This window comes from Siphateles boraxobius, unplaced genomic scaffold (genome assembly GCF_051911475.1).
Source record: "Siphateles boraxobius isolate OS27281-9 unplaced genomic scaffold, OSU_SipBor_1 49, whole genome shotgun sequence".
Taxonomy (NCBI): domain Eukaryota; kingdom Metazoa; phylum Chordata; class Actinopteri; order Cypriniformes; family Leuciscidae; genus Siphateles; species Siphateles boraxobius.
This window is the reverse complement of record NW_027509130.1, coordinates 407,674-429,268: the sequence shown is the minus strand read 5'-3', so window position 1 is coordinate 429,268 and position 21,595 is coordinate 407,674. Positions and strand designations below refer to the sequence as shown.

The 21,595-nt window shown below is 42.4% G+C and overlaps 3 protein-coding genes across 3 annotated transcripts in view; 1 reads left to right on the top strand and 2 right to left on the bottom strand.

The window, feature by feature from the left end:
• The window catches only part of LOC143711142 (uncharacterized), a 376,270-nt gene that overhangs the window by 67,159 nt on the left and 287,516 nt on the right, over positions 1–21,595 (top strand). The gene's annotated exons all lie outside the window — the stretch shown is intronic.
• The window catches only part of LOC143711160 (uncharacterized), a 312,783-nt gene that overhangs the window by 82,931 nt on the left and 208,257 nt on the right, over positions 1–21,595 (bottom strand). The window lies entirely within an intron of this gene.
• Positions 1–21,595, bottom strand: part of LOC143711084 (uncharacterized) — a 276,637-nt gene that overhangs the window by 96,378 nt on the left and 158,664 nt on the right.

The window sequence follows — 21,595 nt, the reverse complement described above, 5'->3', positions numbered from 1 at the left end:
ACTATCAAATAAATGCACATGATATACTAACACAACAAGTATGCAGCCCAGTTAAGTTGTTTTGTGACTTTTCCAGAAGTCAGAGAACAGATGTGCAGTCAGGGTACTTCTTATTCCTTCTTAAAGAGGCAGTTTGATTTGGTTTATCCATAAATGTTAAATGAATGCATTAACTATCAAACATGTACTAACATTAAGGCTGCCTTTATTCATGCGTGAATCTATAATGACTCCAGTCGTAGTTCAAGATAACTCTTCATTGGTTCATGATTAGGTCGTGCCTACAATTATCATTAGTTTGTGTTGAATTAAGTATTAATTCAGGTATTAGTACATGATTATTCATATACCCTTATTGTAAAATGTTACCGTTTTTTCTTCACTTAAAGTAAACAACACACTCTCCAGAATAAACTATTAGTCTTTATCAGAGAGCTGTTCAAATCAATGGCACACTCTTAATATGAAGATCATTCTTCATCATCAGATGTTTGAGTGACACTATGTCCAGTATCAGGAATAATACAGTATGCCCTGTATGTTTCAATACACAACTCTGAGATCACAACGTGAATATGTGCAAGAATAAACTGAGCATGTTCAAATGAACTCTTTCCAGACTAATTCCAATAAATGTCTTTAGAGAAAATACAGATTTCTTTACCTGTGAGAAGTGAAGAGAGAATGATCAGTCCCAGCACACACAGATCACACTTATCAGACATTTCTGTTTCTGTCAGTCTTTCTCTTCATTATATATAGTTTTAGCTCTTCCTTTACACATCATCAGCTCCTCCTGTGGTTTGTAACTTCCTCTGATCTGATCAACTGAGTGTTAAGTCCTGACTCTATGACACAGCTGAAGAAGCGATCAGAAAGATCTCTGTGTGAAACTGTGTTGACTTTGAAAGCTCTGGATCAGAAAGTGAGCTGAACTGTGGCATCCAGAAACCAATCAAGTCCATAAAGAAGTATAATGTTTGACACTGAACAAAGTTCTTTGAATGAACCGTTCCACTTAAATCAATACAGACATGTAGCTGCCAGCAGAGACAGTTGCATAATTTAAGTTCCATAAAATAATAGTTTTAATTTAATAAGTAACCACGTTTAAATATATCATAATATATTTTTATTAATCTGCATTTCTTTTATTTTGAAATATATGTACAAGCGGATTTGTTTATGTAGGCTTATATAGCGGAACTATTGTTCTGAGGTTCGGTTGGTTCAGACGTTTATTGATGTTACATCAGCATCGTAGCATCGGAGAATGTCATAGCGTATACAGAGCTAACTGCGGCTCGTTACGTTTTTGGTAATGTCATTACATTTGTAAGTTCACCGAGAGACACACGGAAGAGAAGTTCCCTTTGTTACCTGTTTGTTTCACTCCCCTGGAGTTAACGCGGCCAATGAGGTATGCATAGTTCTTTCAATGTGTAATTATCAATGTAAAGCATAACTGTGTGACGATTTAATAACAGTCAATCTAACGTGTTTTTTATTTATTAATGTGCTATTCTCTGTGAGAATATTCTTATTTCTGTAACTTGTCATGTGATTTTTATGTTTTATTTAGTTCTCACGGCATGTTTGATGGCATCGAGGACATCATTTGACTAATAAATGCCCGTAAACAAGAACGCCTTGTGTCCGTATCTGTTAACTGGAGGGAGCTATAGTGAGAACTCAGCCTGCTCGACACGAGGTGGAGACGTGGGGGAGATGATGATCCACGCCTGCCATTCGTCGACGGAGCTGCATGCACGTGTACATTAAATGTGAGCGTCAAAAGATAAGACTGTGCATTCAATGTTAACATATTAAGAGGCAAGCAGATCCCGGGAGCATTGCATGGTTAAACCTACAAGAAGTTGAATATTTAAAACAAGTTAAATATTAAGAAGTGGAATAGCCTTCAACTGCTAAAGGGGCTCTATAAGTGCTAAAAGTTAAATGTTCATTGTAATGTGCATGTTTTACATGTTGAAGTGATTGCTCAACTCACTAAGTTATTTACTGCTAAGCTATTTGAAGGGTAAATAATTATTTAAAGGGTCCATCATAATATTTTCAATTTTTTTTATTATTTTGGTGTTAAAGAGAAGTGTTTATTCTGTTTTAAGATTACACTGTAAAGACATTCTTGGTTAAATCTAAAGGTAAAATTAAGGTACACTATTACAACGTAAACAAAAGCTTACTGGTAACATTAAGCTAGGTTCATCACTTACTTTATTTAGCTCATTTTAAGTTTTATCTACTAAACAAAAGGTTTTAAGGTGCCAATTCAAAAATATTGAAAATGTCTGAGCACGAGTTTGAGACAAATGAAAAGGGCTTAGATGCTAACAATGGAGCAACAGGTTTACAGCAGCAGTTTAAAGACCTTGATATAGATGCAAACCCATCAAAAGAGACTGAGGTAGCTGTAGAAACCCAAGCTGCTGTAGAGGAAAGTTTAAGAAGAAGCCAAAGAACCCGAGAGCTTACAGAAAAGGGTCAAGAACTGTATGACAGCCAAACTAAAAAGCTTCAACATCGCTTTACTACCTCTTATGACAAATGGAAAGTTCTTGCTAAAGAGACTAGGAAAGCAATTGATGGAACATTCTCCACTGAAATTCTGCAAACCTACTTAACCAAGATCAGTAACGCTTCAACAAGTGTAAAACAAGCTTATCAAGATTTACGTCAACACACTACTCCGGATGGCAAGATGCGCCGCCGGGTAGACACGTGTGATGCTGTCTCAGGAAAGCTAATGGAACATGCAGAGGATTCTATTGAATTAAGAGAAAAAGTACCAGATACTCACAAAGAACGAGCATACTGGACTGAGACAGGCTCAGTGCTTACACGTGCAACCTCCAAAAGGTCTAGTATATGTTCACGAAGTTCAAAGTTTGCAAGCATCAGTTCAAAGCAATCAAGCTTGACCTCTTCAAAGAAACTGGAAGCTGCAGCAGAGCTAGCTGCAACTCAAGCCACATTAAAGGTATTAGAGGACATGGAACTTAAGGAACAAGAGCTTGGGAACCTCGAAGTAGAGAACAGAAAGAGGCTTGCACTGCAAGAAGAAGAAAATGCTGCAAGAAAAAATGTATTAGAACAGAAGCGCAGGCAGTTAGAGCGCTTAGAGACAGTTAAGAAAATGAATGCTGCAAAAGCACGTCTGCACGTCTACGAACAGGAAGTGGGTTCGGACGAAGAGATTTCGGAGTTGCTCCATAGCAGTAAGCATGTGAAAACCGAAGCTAAAACTACCCAAAGAAGTATTTCTGTGCATCATGTGGCAACACCACAAAACGCCACACATGTACAACCTGCTATGGTGACACAGAATGTTCAAAGTGTGCAACCTGTTGCCATTGCTCATCAAGAAGATGGCACTACAGCACTTGCCAAAGCAATAACAGAGTCGATCAACGCAAGCCATCTCCCAATACCAGAGCCTTCTGTTTTCAATGGAGATCCACTAAGGTACAAAGACTGGAAAACGTCCTTTGAGACATTGATCGGTAGGAAGAATATTCCAGTGAATGAGAAGGTCTACTACCTCCGCAAGTATGTTGGAGGACCTGCAAGGAAAGCTATTGAAGGTTACTTCCTGCTGGGCACGGATGCAGCCTACTATTCAGCATTGGACATCATGGAAGAAAGGTATGGAAGCCCCTTTGTGATTGCCAAGGCCTTCAGGGATAAGATAACTTCATGGCCAAAAATAGGACCCAAGGACAGCATTGAACTAAGAGAATTCTCAGATTTTCTACGAAGCTGTGAAGCAGCAATGTTGCAGATCAAGAGTCTTGCAGTCCTAAATGACTGCGGTGAAAACCAAAGAATGCTCAACAAGCTTCCTGATTGGCTAATTGCCAGATGGAACAGAAAGGACCTTGCGGTTTAAGAATCAACACATGATTTTCCAAGCTTTAGCGAATTTGTTCAGTTTGTTGCAAGAGAAGCCAAGATCGCATGCAACCCTGTGACATCTCTTCATGCTTTGAAGTCTGGTGATAGTGAAAAGGTTAAGACACAAAAGCCTCGAAATGTTGGTGCAAAGGTGCTGGCAAGCAGCTCAGAAGAAAACCCAGACCCTAAACCATGTCTCTTTTGTGAGAAGTTGCACCATGGCATTCAAACATGTCGAAAATTCAAAGAAAAGTCAATCTCAGAAAAGGTCAAGTTTGTGCAAACTAAAGGACTGTGTTTTGGATGCTTGAAGACAGGACACCGTTCTAAGAACTGTGAAAGGAGGAGTGTCTGTGACACATGTAAAAGGAAGCACCCAACCTGTTTGCATGAAGACCGGGTCAAGGATGATGGAAAGAAAGATCACAGAGATGACGAGAGAAAGGAGTGTTGGAACCAAGCCAAAGAGAGGTCAAAGGAAAGGACGGATTCTAAGCAGTCAAATGGAGCTTCTAAGGAAGCCACCTCTAACCGTGTGGTGCAAAACATGAATGGAACATACACGTCCACCGTTATTCCAGTGTGGTTGTCAACAACAAGTACCCCAGAGCATGAAGTTCTCGTATATGCTTTACTGGATAACCAAAGTGACACCACCTTTATCTTGAAAGAAAAGGCAGACGCTCTGGACACACAGAAGGAGCCAGTGCAACTAAAACTCTCAACGTTGTCATCTAGAAGTACAATCATTCCAAGTCAGAAGGTAACTGGGTTGCAGATCAGAGGTTTTTATTCAGCGAAGAAAATCACTCTTCCGGTAACCTATTCAAGAGACTTTATTCCTGTCAATGTAAGTCACATTCCCACACCCAAGACAGCAAGAGCATGGCCTCATCTAGAGCATCTTGCAGAAGAGATTGCTCCTTTAATTGACTGTGACGTTGGTCTGCTTATAGGTTACAATTGTTCTCAAGCTCTGTTACCCAGAGAAGTTGTGTCAGGCAGAGATGAGGAGCCTTTTGCTCAAAAAACAGACCTCGGCTGGAGTATTGTTGGCTCTGGAAGTTCCTGTGTCGACTACGGAGATGCAATTGGAAGCAGCCACAGAACTATTGTCAGACAAGTAATGCCATGCCTTCAGTCGTCTGCCAATCTGACAAGTGAAGTCCGATACATATGTCGAACACAAGTCAAGGAGTTAGTCACTCCGCCAAATGTTATGAAGATGTTGGAGTCAGACTTTAATGAAAGAAGCGTGGAGGATTCTCACTTCTCACAAGAAGATCTTCGCTTCATTTCAATAATGGAGGAAGGAATCAAGATTAAGCCTGACGGTCACTGTGAAATGCCTTTGCCATTTAAAGAATACAGACCGAGTCTGCCAGACAACAGGAAATGTGCTGTTCATCGCCTTAAGTGTTTGAGGAGGAGATTTGAGAAAGACAAACAGTACCACAAGGACTACTTAATCTTCATGAAAGAAACAATGACGCGTGGAGATGCTGAGAAAGTTCCTGAAGAAGAAATCAACAAGAGCCCTGCTTGGTACATCCCTCATCACGGGGTGTATCACCCACAAAAACCAGGCAAGATACGCGTTGTGTTCGACTGTTCAGCAAAGTTTCAAGGCGTGTCATTGAACGATCATCTGCTTACTGGGCCAGAGCTGACCAATACGTTGGTAGGTGTTCTCTGTCGATTCCGTAAGGGTCCAGTAGCAATAATGTGCGACATAGAACGCATGTTCCATCAATTTCACGTCAGAGCAGAAGACCAAGACTATCTAAGGTTTCTCTGGTGGGAGAATGGGGACTACCACTTCGAACCATCCGTCTTTCGGATGAAAGTGCACTTGTTTGGTGCAGCCTCGTCACCCGGCTGTGCGAACTACGGCCTCAAACACATTGCTGCACAAGGACAAGGTCGCTTCAGTGAAGCATCCATCCGCTTCATTGAACGAAACTTTTATGTGGATGATGGGCTGACCAGTGTGTCAACAGAAGAAGAAGCCAAACAGCTAGTCAGTGAAGCAAGACAGCTTTGTAGCGATGGCAAGCTACGCATCCACAAATTTGTTTCTAACAGCCAGGAGGTGCTAGAATCAATTCCCAAAGAAGAGTGTGCTCAAACAGCAATACATCATGACCTAGCCTTGGGAGAGTACCAAATGGAGAGAGCCCTAGGGGTTAACTGGTGCATTACCTCAGATCAGTTCAGATTCAGAATAGTGGTGAGTGAACAACCGTTCTCTAGAAGAGGAGTGTTATCGACCGTTGCGTCTGTCTATGACCCTCTTGGTTTTGTAGCACCGTTCGTTCTAGTCGGAAAGCAAATGCTTCAGCAAATGTGCCGGGACAAGGTCGGATGGGATGAACCACTGACAGATGATCTTCGACCACAATGGGAATCCTGGCTCCTGGACCTACAGAATTTAGATGATCTCAAGATAGACAGATGTTACCTTCCAGCTAGTTTTCCAGAAGACCGGAAATATGAGCTCCATCACTTCTCTGATGCTAGCATCACGGGATATGGAGAGTGCAGCTACCTGAGAGTGATCGGGACATCAGGACAAACTCACTGTGCTTTGGTGATGGGTAAAGCCAGAGTGGCTCCTACGAAAGTCACAACCGTTCCAAGACTTGAGCTGTCAGCAGCTGTTGTTGCTGTGCGTACAAGTGATCTGCTCAGAAAGGAATTGGATATAGCAGAGGTTCAGGAATTCTTCTGGACTGACTCCAAGGTCGTCCTTGGATACGTCAACAACGATGCAAGAAGATTCCATGTTTTTGTGGCAAACCGCATTCAGCGCATCAAGGACAGTACCAAACCAAGTCAATGGAGATATGTGTCCTCGGAAGAAAATCCAGCTGACCATGCTTCAAGGGGCCTTAAGGCAAAAGAGCTGATTGCTTCTAACTGGTTTAATGGTCCAGATTTTCTTTGGTGTGAAGAGCTTCCTAGTGGAGATAGTAAGGTGGGAGACATTGCAGTTGAAGACCCAGAAGTTTGTAAAGTCTTTGTGCATAAGACATTGACAACAGAAGATTCACTGATTAAACGCTTTCTCAAGTTCTCCAGCTGGACGAGGTTGGTCAAAGCCATCGCTAGACTTAAGAGATGTGTCAAAGAGTTCAAAGGGTTGACATTAAGAACCAACGAAGCCAGCAGTCTGGAAGAGAGAGAAGATGCAGAACTTACCATCATAAGCATCGTCCAGAGGAAGAACTTCTCTGTGGAGATTCAAAGTCTTCAGTGCAAGAAGGAAATAACCAAAGGCAACCTGCAAAGGCTAAATCCTTTTGTGGATGGACAAGGTATCCTCAGGGTGGGAGGTCGATTGGAGCATGCTGCTCTGCACCCTCACATCAGGCACCCGGCAGTCTTACCAAAGACAAGTCACATAACAAAGTTACTGGTTGCACATTACCATCAGCGAGTGCAACACCAAGGACGTGGCATTACAATGAATGAGCTAAGAGCTAACGGGATCTGGGTACTTGGATGCAGTCATGCAGTGTCGTCCTACATCTACAAGTGTGTCAAGTGTCGAAAGTTCAGAAGGTGTACTGAGGAACAAAGAATGGCAGACTTACCTCGTGCTGTGCACATAGAAGTGCTTGATGATATGACGACCGATGCTTTTATCAATGCTCTTCGTGCTCTCATTGCTCTGCGTGGTAACGTTCGACAACTTCGTTCTGACCAGGGCACCAACTTTGTTGGCGCAAGACGTGAATTCTTGGAAGGGGTTAAAGAGATGGATCAGGAATGCCTCAAGAAATTGGGCTGTGAGTTTGTCATGAACCCTCCGTCTGCTAGCCATATGGGTGGAGCCTGGGAAAGGCAGATCAGGACAATACGAAGTGTATTGACATACATTCTAGATCAGGCATCCCAAAGACTTGACAGTTCATCTTTGAGAACTTACCTTTACGAAGTAATGGCAATTATAAACAGCCGACCTTTAACAGCACATTTGCTGAGTGATCCAGCTGGGCCACAGCCTCTTACGCCCAATCACATTTTGACGATGAAGTCTTCCATAGTCTTGCCACCACCTGGGGACTTTGTGAAAGAAGATCTTTATCTTCGCAAAAGATGGCGTAAAGTTCAGCACTTAGCCAATGAGTTTTGGTCTAGGTGGAAAAAGGAATACATGTTAAATCTTCGAGAGAGACAAAAATTGCACAAAACCCGCAGAAATGCGCAGGTCAACGATATCGTGATCGTGCAAGATGACAATGCACCACGAAATGAGTGGAAACTCGCCAAGGTCACGGAAGTGTATCCTGGTGAAGATGGACATGTGAGAAAGCTGCGATTGCTGATCAGTGAATCAGCACTGGATGACCAAGGAAAGCGGCTCACAAAGCAGACTTACCTAGAACGGCCTATTCACAAGACGGTAACTCTGCTTGAAGCTGATTAATGCAGCCTTGGGTGTTGCTACCTCACTTAAACCAAGTCTCATAATTTTAAGTTGGAATCTTATGTTTATTAAGTTAATAAGAAATCACCAGTGATTTGGTGGGAGTGTAGCTGCCAGCAGAGACAGTTGCATAATTTAAGTTCCATAAAATAATAGTTTTAATTTAATAAGTAACCACGTTTAAATATATCATAATATATTTTTATTAATCTGCATTTCTTTTATTTTGAAATATATGTACAAGCGGATTTGTTTATGTAGGCTTATATAGCGGAACTATTGTTCTGAGGTTCGGTTGGTTCAGACGTTTATTGATGTTACATCAGCATCGTAGCATCGGAGAATGTCATAGCGTATACAGAGCTAACTGCGGCTCGTTACGTTTTTGGTAATGTCATTACATTTGTAAGTTCACCGAGAGACACACGGAAGAGAAGTTCCCTTTGTTACCTGTTTGTTTCACTCCCCTGGAGTTAACGCGGCCAATGAGGTATGCATAGTTCTTTTAATGTGTAATTATCAATGTAAAGCATAACTGTGTGACGATTTAATAACAGTCAATCTAACGTGTTTTTTATTTATTAATGTGCTATTCTCTGTGAGAATATTCTTATTTCTGTAACTTGTCATGTGATTTTTATGTTTTATTTAGTTCTCACGGCATGTTTGATGGCATCGAGGACATCATTTGACTAATAAATGCCCGTAAACAAGAACGCCTTGTGTCCGTATCTGTTAACTGGAGGGAGCTATACATATATTTTCCCTATCAGTAGCTGTTTCCATCACCTTGTTTTTATGCACAGTTTAAAGTATTGCATTAGAAACGAGTGATGGAAATGACAAATTTTGAATTAAAATCAAGGGGTGGTTGATTATGATTTCACTTTTTTAACTTTAGTTAGTGTGTAATGTTGCTGTTTGAGCATAATCAACATCTGCAAAGTACCAACGCTCAAAGTTCAAAGCAAAGGGAGATATTTTCTTTTAAGCTATGATTACAAATGCCTTTTTTAAATGTATTTTTATCCGCCGTGATGATAGAATTGACGTCATTACGTGAGGACGTAAAAGAACTGGCGCGTACGCTCTGTTGTTATGTGTCATCGTCCCTGTGCCGCGTTCTCATTGGTTATATGGGGGTTTTAATCAGGGAAAGTTGTCCACAGATCGCTCGTCCAATAGGAGAAGTGTACTGTTGCTACCAGATCTCAATTAATGAAAATTATATTGTGTTTGATACAGTTTGGAACTGTACTAAATTGAGTGGGGGGAAAAAAATCATAATTGAAACTATTTCAATAGTATTTTATTTTATTTTTAACAAAAACTTACTGTTATAGACAGACCTACTGTAAGCAGACCGCCAACCACAGATCTCCAGATTATTCTGCCGTTGGCCATTCTTTCCAGCTGGTTCCAGGTGGGAGTTGGTGAGTCCTTTCCCAAAGCTTGATATTGCTGATGGTGTCAGGCCATCGGATCTGGAGAATTCTCCTAAGACAGCTGTTGATGAAGTTTTGAACCTTCCTGATGGTCATCTTGGCTGTCCTCCAGGTTTCCGCTCCATACAGCAACACTGCCTTCACGTTGGAGTTAAATAGTTGGATTTTTGTTGTCAAGGACAGGTCTCTGGAGCTCCAGATGTTCTTGAGCTGTACGTAGGCCACTCTTGCTTTGCCAATCCTTGCCTTGACGACTGCGTCTGTGCCGCTCTGTTGGTCAATGACACTGCCCAGGTAGGTGAAGGACTGAACTTCTTTCAGGGGACTTCCATTCAGACTGGTTCCTTGCTTGAAGATTTTATCTTTATGATCTTGGTCTTGTCTCTGTTTATGTTGAGGCCAATCTGAGATGAGATAGACCAGCAGCCATATCACCCTGTAGCCCAAGACTGGTTGCCTACTAAAGCTAAGCAGGGCTGAGGCTGGTTAGTACCTGGATGGGAGACCTCTTGAGAAAACCAGGTTGCTGCTGGAAGAGGTGTTAGTGAGGCCAGCAGGGGGTGCTCACCCTGTGGTCTGTGTGGGTCCTAACGCCCCAGTATATTGATGGGGACACTATACTGTCAAAAAGCACCGTCCTTCGGATGAGACGTTAAACCGAGGTCCTGACTCTCTGTGGTCAGAAAAAAAATCACAGGATGTCCTTCGATAATAGAGTAGGAGTGTAACCCCGGCACCCTGCTCAAATTTGCCCCTTGGCCTCTGTCCATCATGGCCTCCTAATCATCCCCATATACTGATTGGCTTCATCACTGTCTCCTCTCCACCACTAATGTGGTGTGTTGCGGGCGTTCTGGCACAATATGGCTGCCGTCGCATCATCCAGGTAGATGCTACACATTGGTGGTGGTTGAGGAGATTCCCCTTTCCATATAAAGCGCTTTGAGGTCCCAGAAAAAGCGCTATATAAATGTAATGAATTATTATTATTATTATAGTTGACACTACATCTGTCTTCTATTTCATCAGCTGTTTGTTGTGGGAGAGAAGTACAAGGTCATCAGCAATGTCCAAGTCCTCGAGCTGGGTCCACGAGGTCCACTGGATTATGTTTTTTCGCTTTCTTGTGGCTCTCTTCATAACCCAGTCAATGGCAAACAGGAACAGGAAGGGTGACAGCAGGCATCCTCGTCTCACACTAGTTTTCACCTGGAAGATGTTAGTGAGCTGCCCTCAATGGATGACTCTACAAGACATTCCATCATACGATTTCCTTATCAGGTTGACCAACTTAACTGGGATGCCGTAGAGTTGGAGGAGCTTCTAAAGGGTCTCTCGATCCAAGCTGTCAAATGCCTTCTCATAGTCGACAAAAGCCCTATTCGGACGGGACTAGATTAACATGGAGAGGTGGGGTAAAGTAATAATTACCAGAGCTTCTCTTTGATTTTAGTCCCGTCCGAATGTGCATCTCAGTAATCATTACGGACAATGTTAGTAAAGATTATGGCGACTTTTACCTTCAGTAAAAAGGTCCAGACAAATGACCTCAGGTAATACTAATCCTGTGCGAATAGACCCACATGTAAATATGTACATAAATATTTTATCATTTCCTGTTTAAAAGTAGTTTTCCGCGTTTTTCCAAGTATGGAGATGCTTGAAAAAGCATTCAGTTGCGTTCTAGATGCTGGGACAAATCTGTGGCAAAGTGAAGTGTTTTCTACATACCATTCAGATCGGAAATAAGATTGAAACCACTTGTTAGAGGCACAAAACATCTTTTAGCTTTAGGTAAGTGCCTATTACCAACACAATCAAAGTTAATTAATACATCGTTTGACCGTACATAACTGTTTTATATATATAAATATAGGTTATATGAGCTTGCGCACATGATATCAGGAATCAACGTAATACGCAGATGACGACAGGAGGGTGACGGCAGTGCGTAAATCGAGTTACTTCTCCCACTTCTGCTAGTTTTACTGGAATATCTTATCCCGTGCCAATTGGCCATTAATATTACAGAAGTAAAATTACATTACCCCATCTACCCTTTTAAAGTTAATCCCGTCCGAATAGGGCCAAAGTGTATAAACGGGGGAATTCCACTCGAGGGACTGTTCGACTATGATGTGTTGTGATCTGGTCCGTGCATGATCTATTCTGCCGATTAAAATTTTATAATATTATTATATTATACTTATTTCTTAATTCTTAATTCAGAACACTTCTGCCATGGTGTTTCTTATTTGTCGTCTCTGATTTAGATGCGTGCCGATGCGCCGTGCCGTACCGTTAAAAGGGGAAGCATGTCGTTTCTGCAACATTAGTGCCACCTAGTGGAATAACAAAAATACAGCATATTTTGCAAACCCCCCTTTGGCGCATCGCGCGTGACTCAACTACTGTTGAGCTGATGAAACGGATGATTGTGAAGGCATCAACAGGTAAATGCAGGCTACTTTCAATAAATGGTCAAATATAGGAAACTTTTAGCTGTGTTGCCATGTGTTATGAGGGTAAACACTGCCTGAGAGCAAACACGCTTATTATAACCCATCTAACGTGCACCAGGTGCATTTTTGACATAACGTGACACCCAGCATAACCGGTTAAAAAAAGTCACCCCTCGCCACTTATATATATATATTTACAGATTTTCGATTTTCCTCAAAGCGGCTATATATATATATATATATATATATATATATATATATATATATATATATATATATAGCTAGCCGGTAAATATAGCCGCTCTGGGGAAAATCGAAAATCTGGGGAAAATATTGTTGAACATTAAATTAAATGTCCCCAACTAAGCAAGCCAAAAGCCAAAGGTGACAGTAAATGACTGTATAACATCAGATTGATCTGAATTGCATCAGTCGAAGGGAGATTGATGGCATAAAATACAGCATTTTACATTACAGTATGTATGCCATGTGATACTGTAAACAGATTACCATGGTAGAGACATTACTGTAACTCTTCATCTGTAAAGATCAACTACAGTATAGATTCAGTCTTATGGTACAATGATAACATTTACTGTATCGGCAGCAAACTCAGTTTACAAAACCTCATGGCAGTTTCATAACTTTATCACACCTTTCCACATATCAATGTTTTTCTGGCACAGCTCCGGTCCACAAAGCAAAAAAAAATTACGCCCCTGGAGTGGCCTAGATCTGGATTAAAGACAAGGGCCGAACATGGGCCATAACTGGCTGACAGGATTCATGCCATTGCACAGAAAGCCAGCAGTGCCAGCGTAAGGTCACATTCGGGCCAAGACCGCTTGATATGTGTGTGTGTGTGTGTACCATGAAGCTTTTATTAGGCTACTCAGTTTGTGCTTGTGAAACCACAAATTCACAACCCCCAGAAGTGATACATTAACAGATGCATCATGATCACACTTCATCTATATATAAACAGCAAAATCACCAGTGTTAAATTAACTCGCCTGGGAATTTATTTTAGACCACACTTAAAAGTGTTAAAATATAGGTACATAGAAATCTCAATCTCATGAGCCCAACTAAAATATTGATCACCATAATGGTGACTTAAAAATTTTGTTTTTCTCCTTCAGTGATTCTGCTTGTTAAGATCAGGTGTCTTCAATAATGGCCAATGATTACTCAATTAATCACTTATTAATCACTTAATAATTAATTATAACTTAAAGGTGGGGTATGTGATTTGCAAAACGGCCGGCAGATTTTGAAAATACACAACTCATAAGGTCCTACCTACTTCTCCTCCAACGCTGGCTCTGACTCCATTCATTCGAAAAACATGGACGCGCAATCAAGCACGAGCGAAAACTCAGATGCCCGTACATAAATACAATAGCTCACATTAGCTTCCTCCCCAAACAGGTTGTTTAGCTAGCTAGTTCTACATATTGCTGGGCTATAACGTTAGAACAGCTACATTTCTAGTGCGCATATCGTCAGTAAAGACAGTTCCCTGATTAGTAGTAAATACTACAAGGTAATCGGCTTCTCACCTGTCAAGCAGAAAAAATGCCACAGCCGCATCTGTTGGTAGTCCTTCCTGGTCCTTCAGTTGCCGCCAACGTTGAAAAGCATCACCTAAAATGACCCTTGTTTTAGACCTTTCTCTTTCGGCCGTTTTGTTCGCAATTGCTCTCTCGAAAATAGATTTCCTTTTCTGTGATGGTGTCTTGTCTGACATTCTCCAAACGGAAGCAACTATACCTTCTCCTTCTCTCTCTGTACCGGGGCGACTTTCACTTCCTGTGACTGGGCCACGAGCTTTGAGTATGCGCACGAACGGGACACGCGCGCGAGGGGGGTGGGGGGAGGGGGGCATGGTAAGACCGTTTGAGTGACGCATTCTCTGTCCAATGATTCTAGACGGTCTTGAAAATGATTGGCTGGAGTTTTTCGAGTCCTGCCCGTTCCACAGATGATTAAATTGCTTAATTTTCATTTCAGTGCTTCTAATTTACAGCCAGCAAGTGGGTCAGGAATAGGATTTCAAGTAATTTTGAAAAAATGGTCAAAAAAGAAAATCACATACCCCACCTTTAACTTAAAGGTGCAATGTGTAATATTTCTGAGGATCTATTGACATAAATGCAATATAAGATCCATAACTATGTGTTCAGTGGTGTATAAAGACCTTACTCAATGAACCGTTATGTTCGTATTACCTTAGAATGAGACATTTATATCTACATAACCGTGTACATAACCCGCTTCTATAAAGGTCGACATATTGTAACGTCATGTTTCTACCGCAGCCGACAGCGAACAAACAGCGCTACAGAGCGCGTTTCGCCACTACCTCTCTGGGGAAGCCGCAGAAAGCTAGAAGCTAGCCATAGACACTGTGAGTAGTGACTTTTCCCTTGTCAGTGGTGTAAAATATGTAGTTGGATTGTTCATGTAACTTAGTTCTTCTCCCTCCTTGTGTTATGGCTTTGACAATCAGCTGATTAGTACTATTGACCGTAAAACAGTAACGTTACAGGAGTCACCAACCCGTCGATCGCGGTCGACAAGTCGATCTTGGAGGTGTGCGCGCTGTTACAATCACATAATTTTTGCAGACGCGTCGAGTATAAACAATGCTTTACGCTTTAACCAGCTCAGCCACAGCCCTACAGCATAACAGCTCATATTAGCCAGGTAAACTTTTACTACCCTGTTAGAAAAAATATGTAGTTGGATAGTTTCATGTGGTTCTTCTCCCTCGCTGTATTATGGGTTTGCTATGTGGGGAGAAATGTGCTGGTTACGTTCGTGAGACAATCAGCTGATTACTATTATTATATTAACCCCAGTAATGATACCCGCTATGTTAAAGCTGGGGCCTGGGTAAGTATTTGTTTCACTCTTATGATTACCTATAATAATCACATGTATTATCCATTCCCTTCAGCAGCAATAAAGACTATTGAATCCAATACTGTTCTTATGAGTCTTTTTATATATTTAAATAACCCAATGAATTGAGTAAGGAAATGTGACAAGTAATAAAATGTTAAAATGTAAAAAAATACACTCTTTTGAAATGAAATAAAATAAAATGTTAAATTAAATCCTTTTAAATGATTTACAATTATTTGAAATAAACCAAACACTTATCTTCACAAGTGTTAAACACCCTGAAACATATTAATGTACAACTCAATAACACAGTCTTCAAATTGGTATTAAACCCAAGGAAATACTCAGTAACTTAAATTAAAACTCACTTAATTTGGCCCACATTCACGCTCTCATTCACACACACACCCTACGTTGCAGGCCTGATGTTTTCCAGAACGCGATGTGTCCCACGATACAATGATGTCGGCCTTAGCTCGCACAACTGGCTGTTTCGCTCTCCCGCGATGCAACAGAGAAACTCCGGGCTTTTCCAGTCACCCGGAGCGCTATCTGTTGTGACGATCTATCCCTCGTTGCCAGAGGAACCCCTGGTTTTCTGGTCACCCGGAGCGCTCTCTGGTTCGCCTCCTCTCTGAAGAATGTTATCCGGCTAGTCGCTCGTGCTACTCACCTCTATGCTCACCACACGAGCGCATGGAGTGACTGTACTGAGTGAAATCCAGGACGAATATCACCAATCATTCATAAATAAAGTTCTTATTAGCAGAATAGAAATAATAAGGACAGATTCAGCCTGTATATACGGGATTATCGTGTAAAAATCCTATTATCCAGCCTCTACACTCTACAATCTTCTTTTTTTCTCCGACTCGTTTTCCTCTTTTTTATCCTCACCCTTAACCACGCCCCTCCTTTACGTCCATTGCGTGATACGTGAGTACGTAAATAAGACATTTAACATGAAATAATATTATATATATATATATATATATATATAACTATATACATACAAATGAAAAAACTGTAAAGGCACAGTATAAATAAAATAAACACATTATAATGTAAATAAACATATTATTTTCAAACAGTAATTTAGTGTCTTAAGACTCACTGGGCTACACCCTCCCCCTTCTAAATGTTTGAGGTCCTCATCAAACTTTTGGGACTTTACAAGTGTTTAATTATTTTTCTCTCAGGTACTCTACTGCCTTTACGGCAAGTAGCAAGAGGGTGGCACCAAATAGTGTTACAATTACTTCTCCTACCCTCTGAAACAAAACTGCAGTGCACTGGCTGTCACGGACACACACACAGGAAATGAAAGATCCAATAGCAATTTATTGGGGTAATCCGTAATCATAATCCAAGTCAGGCAAAAGGTCAAAATCCAACAAAGGCAGTCCAGAAAACACGAAACAGTACAGGCATGGAAACATGGAAGTGCACGGACATCAAACAAGGACTCCATGACAAACACTGACACAGACAGGGTATAAAACAAAGAACTAACAATGAATAACAGGTAACAGCTGGGTACAATGATGACGGGGAACAGCTGAGTGCAATGAACAGTGATTGGTAAAGACAAGGATTGTGGGGGATGCAGTTCCAGAGTGAATGGTGACAGAATGGGGAAGAGACCTCTAGTGGACACCCGGGGAACACAAACCAGACACTGTGACATAACCCCCCCTCTACGGAGCGGCTACCAGACGCTCCAAGACCCACAAAGAACAAACAAAACAAGAGTCCAGGAGGGAGGTGGAACGGTGGAGGATCAGGGGGAGGGATGGGGGGCCAGGTCCATGGAAGGGAACAGAAACAGGGGGTGATGGTTTAGCCAGCGGCCAGGGCGAAGCAGACGACCCCTCGGGCGGCCAGGGCGGTGAAGACCCCTCGGGCGGCCAGGGCGGTGAAGACCCCTCGGGCGGCCAGGGCGGTGAAGGCTCTGGGCTGGACGGGACCAGCGGTGAAGGCTCTGGGCTGGACGGGACCAGCGGTGAAGGCTCTGGGCTGGACGGGACCAGCGGTGAAGGCTCTGGGCTGGACGGGACCAGCGGTGAAGGCTCTGGGCTGGACGGGACCAGCGGTGAAGGCTCTGGGCTGGACGGGACCAGCGGTGAAGGCTCTGGGCTGGACGGGACCAGCGGTGAAGGCTCTGGGCTGGACGGGACCAGTGGTGAAGGCTCTGGGCTGGACGGGACCAGCGGTGAAGGCTCTGGGAGAGCGTTGGCGAGCAGCTTGAGCGGAGCTGGCAAGGCGAGGCGTCTGGGTGACGCCGTCAGGGCATGACGCTTGCGTGGCGCCATCAGGGCGAGACGCTCGGGTGGCGCCGTCAGGGCGAGACGCTTGGGTGGCGCGTCAGGGATGGCAGTCACCTCTGGAATGGTCTCTGGGTTAGGAGCCACCAGACAAGTCATTGAGGAGACCTTTCTCCTCCTCCTCCGTCTCCAGACCACCGGACTCGGGACCACCGGAACTAGGACCACCGGACTCGGGACCACCGGAACTGGGGCCACCGGAACTGGGGCCACCGGAAACTGGGGCCACCGGACTCGGGACCACTGGAACTGGGGCCACCGGACTCGGGACCACCGGACTCGGGACCACCGGAACAGTCACGGAAGAAATCCTCCTTTTCCTCCTCCGTTTAGGGACCACCGGAACCAGCTGTGAAGGGTGAGGCGGTGGAATGGCGGTAGGAAGCTCCAGTGTGGAAGCCATCTTGTCTGGTGACACCGGCAACGAGTTGGCCACTCCTTCTGGAAATCTAAGCCCAACTGATATATCCCATCTGCTGCGGGAATGAAGATATCCGACAAAGCCGTCAAAGTCCAGTATCTCCAGTCCCCTCATTTCCCAGGCTGGCAAGGAATCATCAAGGCAGCAATTAAAAAGGTCTTTCAAAGCTGCATCATTATATCCCATGCCTCCTGAAAGAGTCAAAAATGTCTGATGCAGACAACCCACCGTCTGGCCCTGCTGACGTAGTGTCATCAAATTCTTGACTCGTCCCCTCCTCTCCTTCTCCGTGTTGGGGGAAAGGATACGAAACCCCATAATGCTGGATCTATAAATGATGGAGTCCTTCTGTCACGGACACACACACAGGAAATGAAAGATCCAATAGCAATTTATTGGGGTAATCCGTAATCATAATCCAAGTCAGGCAAAAGGTCAAAATCCAACAAAGGCAGTCCAGAAAACACGAAACAGTACAGGCATGGAAACATGGAAGTGCACGGATATCAAACAAGGACTCCATGACAAACACTGACACAGACAGGGTATAAAACAAAGAACTAACAATGAATAACAGGTAACAGCTGGGTACAATGATGACGGGGAACAGCTGAGTGCAATGAACAGTGATTGGTAAAGACAAGGATTGTGGGGGATGCAGTTCCAGAGTGAATGGTGACAGTATGGGGAAGAGACCTCTAGTGGACACCCGGGGAACACAAACCAGACACTGTGACACTGGCATACCATGGGTAATGGTGTATATTGGGGGGTTTGTAGATTTACCCAACTCATCATAACTGAGTTTTACTACAGGCTTTATTTCTCTTTTAGACCTAATTTCTCTAGCGGGCTCCAGACCATTTGGATTCTCTTCACAGTCAGGTTCTTCAGGAAAAGGTAAGTTATTCCCTTCTGCCACTGGAGTGTTAGGTCTTTCAACTCCTTGTGTTGTTTCATCATCCTGTCTTTCCCTTTCCAGAGTATCACCCATCTTCTTTGGCTCAGAATCTTCAATAGATTGACTTACTTTTCCCTCACTGTTGTCACAGCTCTTGGATGGTTCACTCGCTACAGGGACAGACACTTTTTTTTTCTGTAGAACAGATCTCAGATTCTGGGATTCTGGTAGGTTATGAAGTTATTCCATGGTTTCTAGAGGTGTGTATGCATCAACATCCTCGCAGTCTGAAGATAACTCATCGTCTTCATAACTTCCTTCCACAGGTACATCAGCTGTTCCTGCTTCATGGATAGGAGTTTGTCGAAGAGTCTGGGACCTCATCACTGGTCTCTGAGGTACTTTCTCGTTTCTTTTTGCATTCTCACCAGGTATCCGATAGGCAGAAGATGATTTCCATGCAATGTCTTGACAGTTCCCTTACCTTTCTCAGGTTTTACACGGTAGACAGGTAAGTTCGGGATCTTACTAACAACCACATACGGTAAGGAGCTCCATTTGTTTCCCAGTTTGTTCTTTCCTGCGACTCCTAGATTTCTCATTAGAACTCGATCTCCTTCTTTAAGTATTTGATCTCTAACTGTCTTATCATGTAATCTTTTGTTCTTCTGGTGGCTCTTGTCTGCAGCATCTGAAGCTACTTGTTAGGCCCTTTTTAGGTCTGTTCTTAGCTTAGATACATATTGCTGGTAATTTTCTGCTTCGCCTTCAGATGAGACAGAGAAACAGAGATCAATTGGGAGTCTTGCTTCTCGTCCAAACATGAGGACATAGGGGGAATATCCAGTTGCGCAATTTCTTGTACAATTATAAGCATGTACTAGTTGACTGACATGCTGACTCCACTTTTGCTTCTGAGACTTGTCAAGAGTCCCAAGCATCGACAGCAAAGTTCTGTTGAATCGTTCTGGCCGCAGATCCCCCTGAGGATGATATGGAGTCGTTCTTGACTTTTGAATCCCCAACATCTTCAGCAACTCATGGATTAACTTGCTTTCGAAGTCGCGTCCCTGATCCGAATGTATACGTGCAGGTAATCCGTAATGAACAAAATACCTTTCACATAACACTTTGGCAGCCGTCAGGGCGTTTTGGTCTTTCGTGGGAAAGGCTTGAGCGTACCTAGTGTAGTGATCAGTAACTACAAGGATGTTGAACACTCCTTTTGAATCAGGCTCCAAGGACAAGTAATCAATACAAACAAGATCCATGGGACCATTGCTGGTTATCTGCTTCAACGGTGTGGCTCTTTGGGGCTGTGTCTTACGAAGAATACACTTTCCGCAGTTCTATACATACTGGTCAATTTCATTTGACATCTTTGGCCAATAGAAACGATCTTTTATTAAAACAGTACTGTAGTCTTATCTACTCCTAGGTGTCCAGTTTCATCATGCAGGGACTGTAAGACCATGGTCCGATACTTCTGCGGTAAAACAAGCTGAAGACACTCTTCATGTTGTTGTCTGTGTACCACCCGGAATAATAGTCCTCTCCTTACTACAAGTTTGGATCCTTCTTTCTGTAGTAGGTGTACCTCAGGATCTTTGTCCCTGGATAATGAAAACAACTGCCCTTTTTGCAAAGCATGTCTCACTGGAGAAATAGCAGGGTCTTCTTCATGAGCTTTTATTAAGTCATGGGAACTCAAATGCTCAAGGGAACCAACGTCTAGTCTGGTGGGAAATGCATAGCATTCAGGTATGACTTCAGGGGACACTCCCAACTGCTCTACACACTATTGAGTATTCAATGTCTTGCACAGAGCCTGGATACCAGAAGGTGATATTTCTTGCCAATCTCATCCTTCTGTTGTGGAAAAGAAATTGCGCGACAGAGCATCAGCATCGATGTTGCTTTTTCCAGGTTTATACTGTATGTTGAAGTTGTATGTGGATAGGTTTTGAGTTTTTTTTTCGAGGAAGTGAGGGACTATAAGTTTTGAATGCTTATATCTCCTAAATGCAAATTTTGTCATTGGTCTGTCAAACCAGCTTATTCATAACCTTAAGCCTAACATATTCATACTAAAAGCTAAAAAAATTAAATTTTGATTTCAGGGGGCCTTTAAGGACTAACACAATACAATGTGGTTTTAGTTATCTAAATTTACAACATTTTTTTTACAAAAATAAAGAGACCCCAGACACACAATTTGTCTATTTTTAACTTCAGTCCCCCAAAAATGTGAAAAGTATCATAAACATGTTTGTTTTATAGCAAGTTTTGTGTAAAATCATCTTTAATGATTTCTCAAGGATCATGTGACACTGAAGACTGGAGTAATGATGCTTAAAATTCAGTTATGATCACATGATTCAAATATATTTTAAAATACATTTAAATAAAAATACATTTTCATTTTAGGTCTCCTTGTGAAACCATAGAGAACATGACATGATTGCCCTTAACTAACATACAAGTTTAAGAACATAAGAAATACTTCAAAACAACTGCAACACAGTCTTTAACCAAGGTAATATTATCCAGAAATATATTAACAAAGGCAGGCTGGAGGCTTGAGTTAAAGCAGTTCATATACGAACCACACGAAAATGACCTTGAACACTGTAGGCAAATGTCCATGAAATACATATAAATTAAAATAAATCTTGCCTCTTATGTCTAAAAATATTTTAATCTAAACTTAATGGTGTCACTATTTCTTCATGGTGGTCAGAGTTTTTTTTCTATGTTTTCTGAGAATAAAACAAACATTTAAATA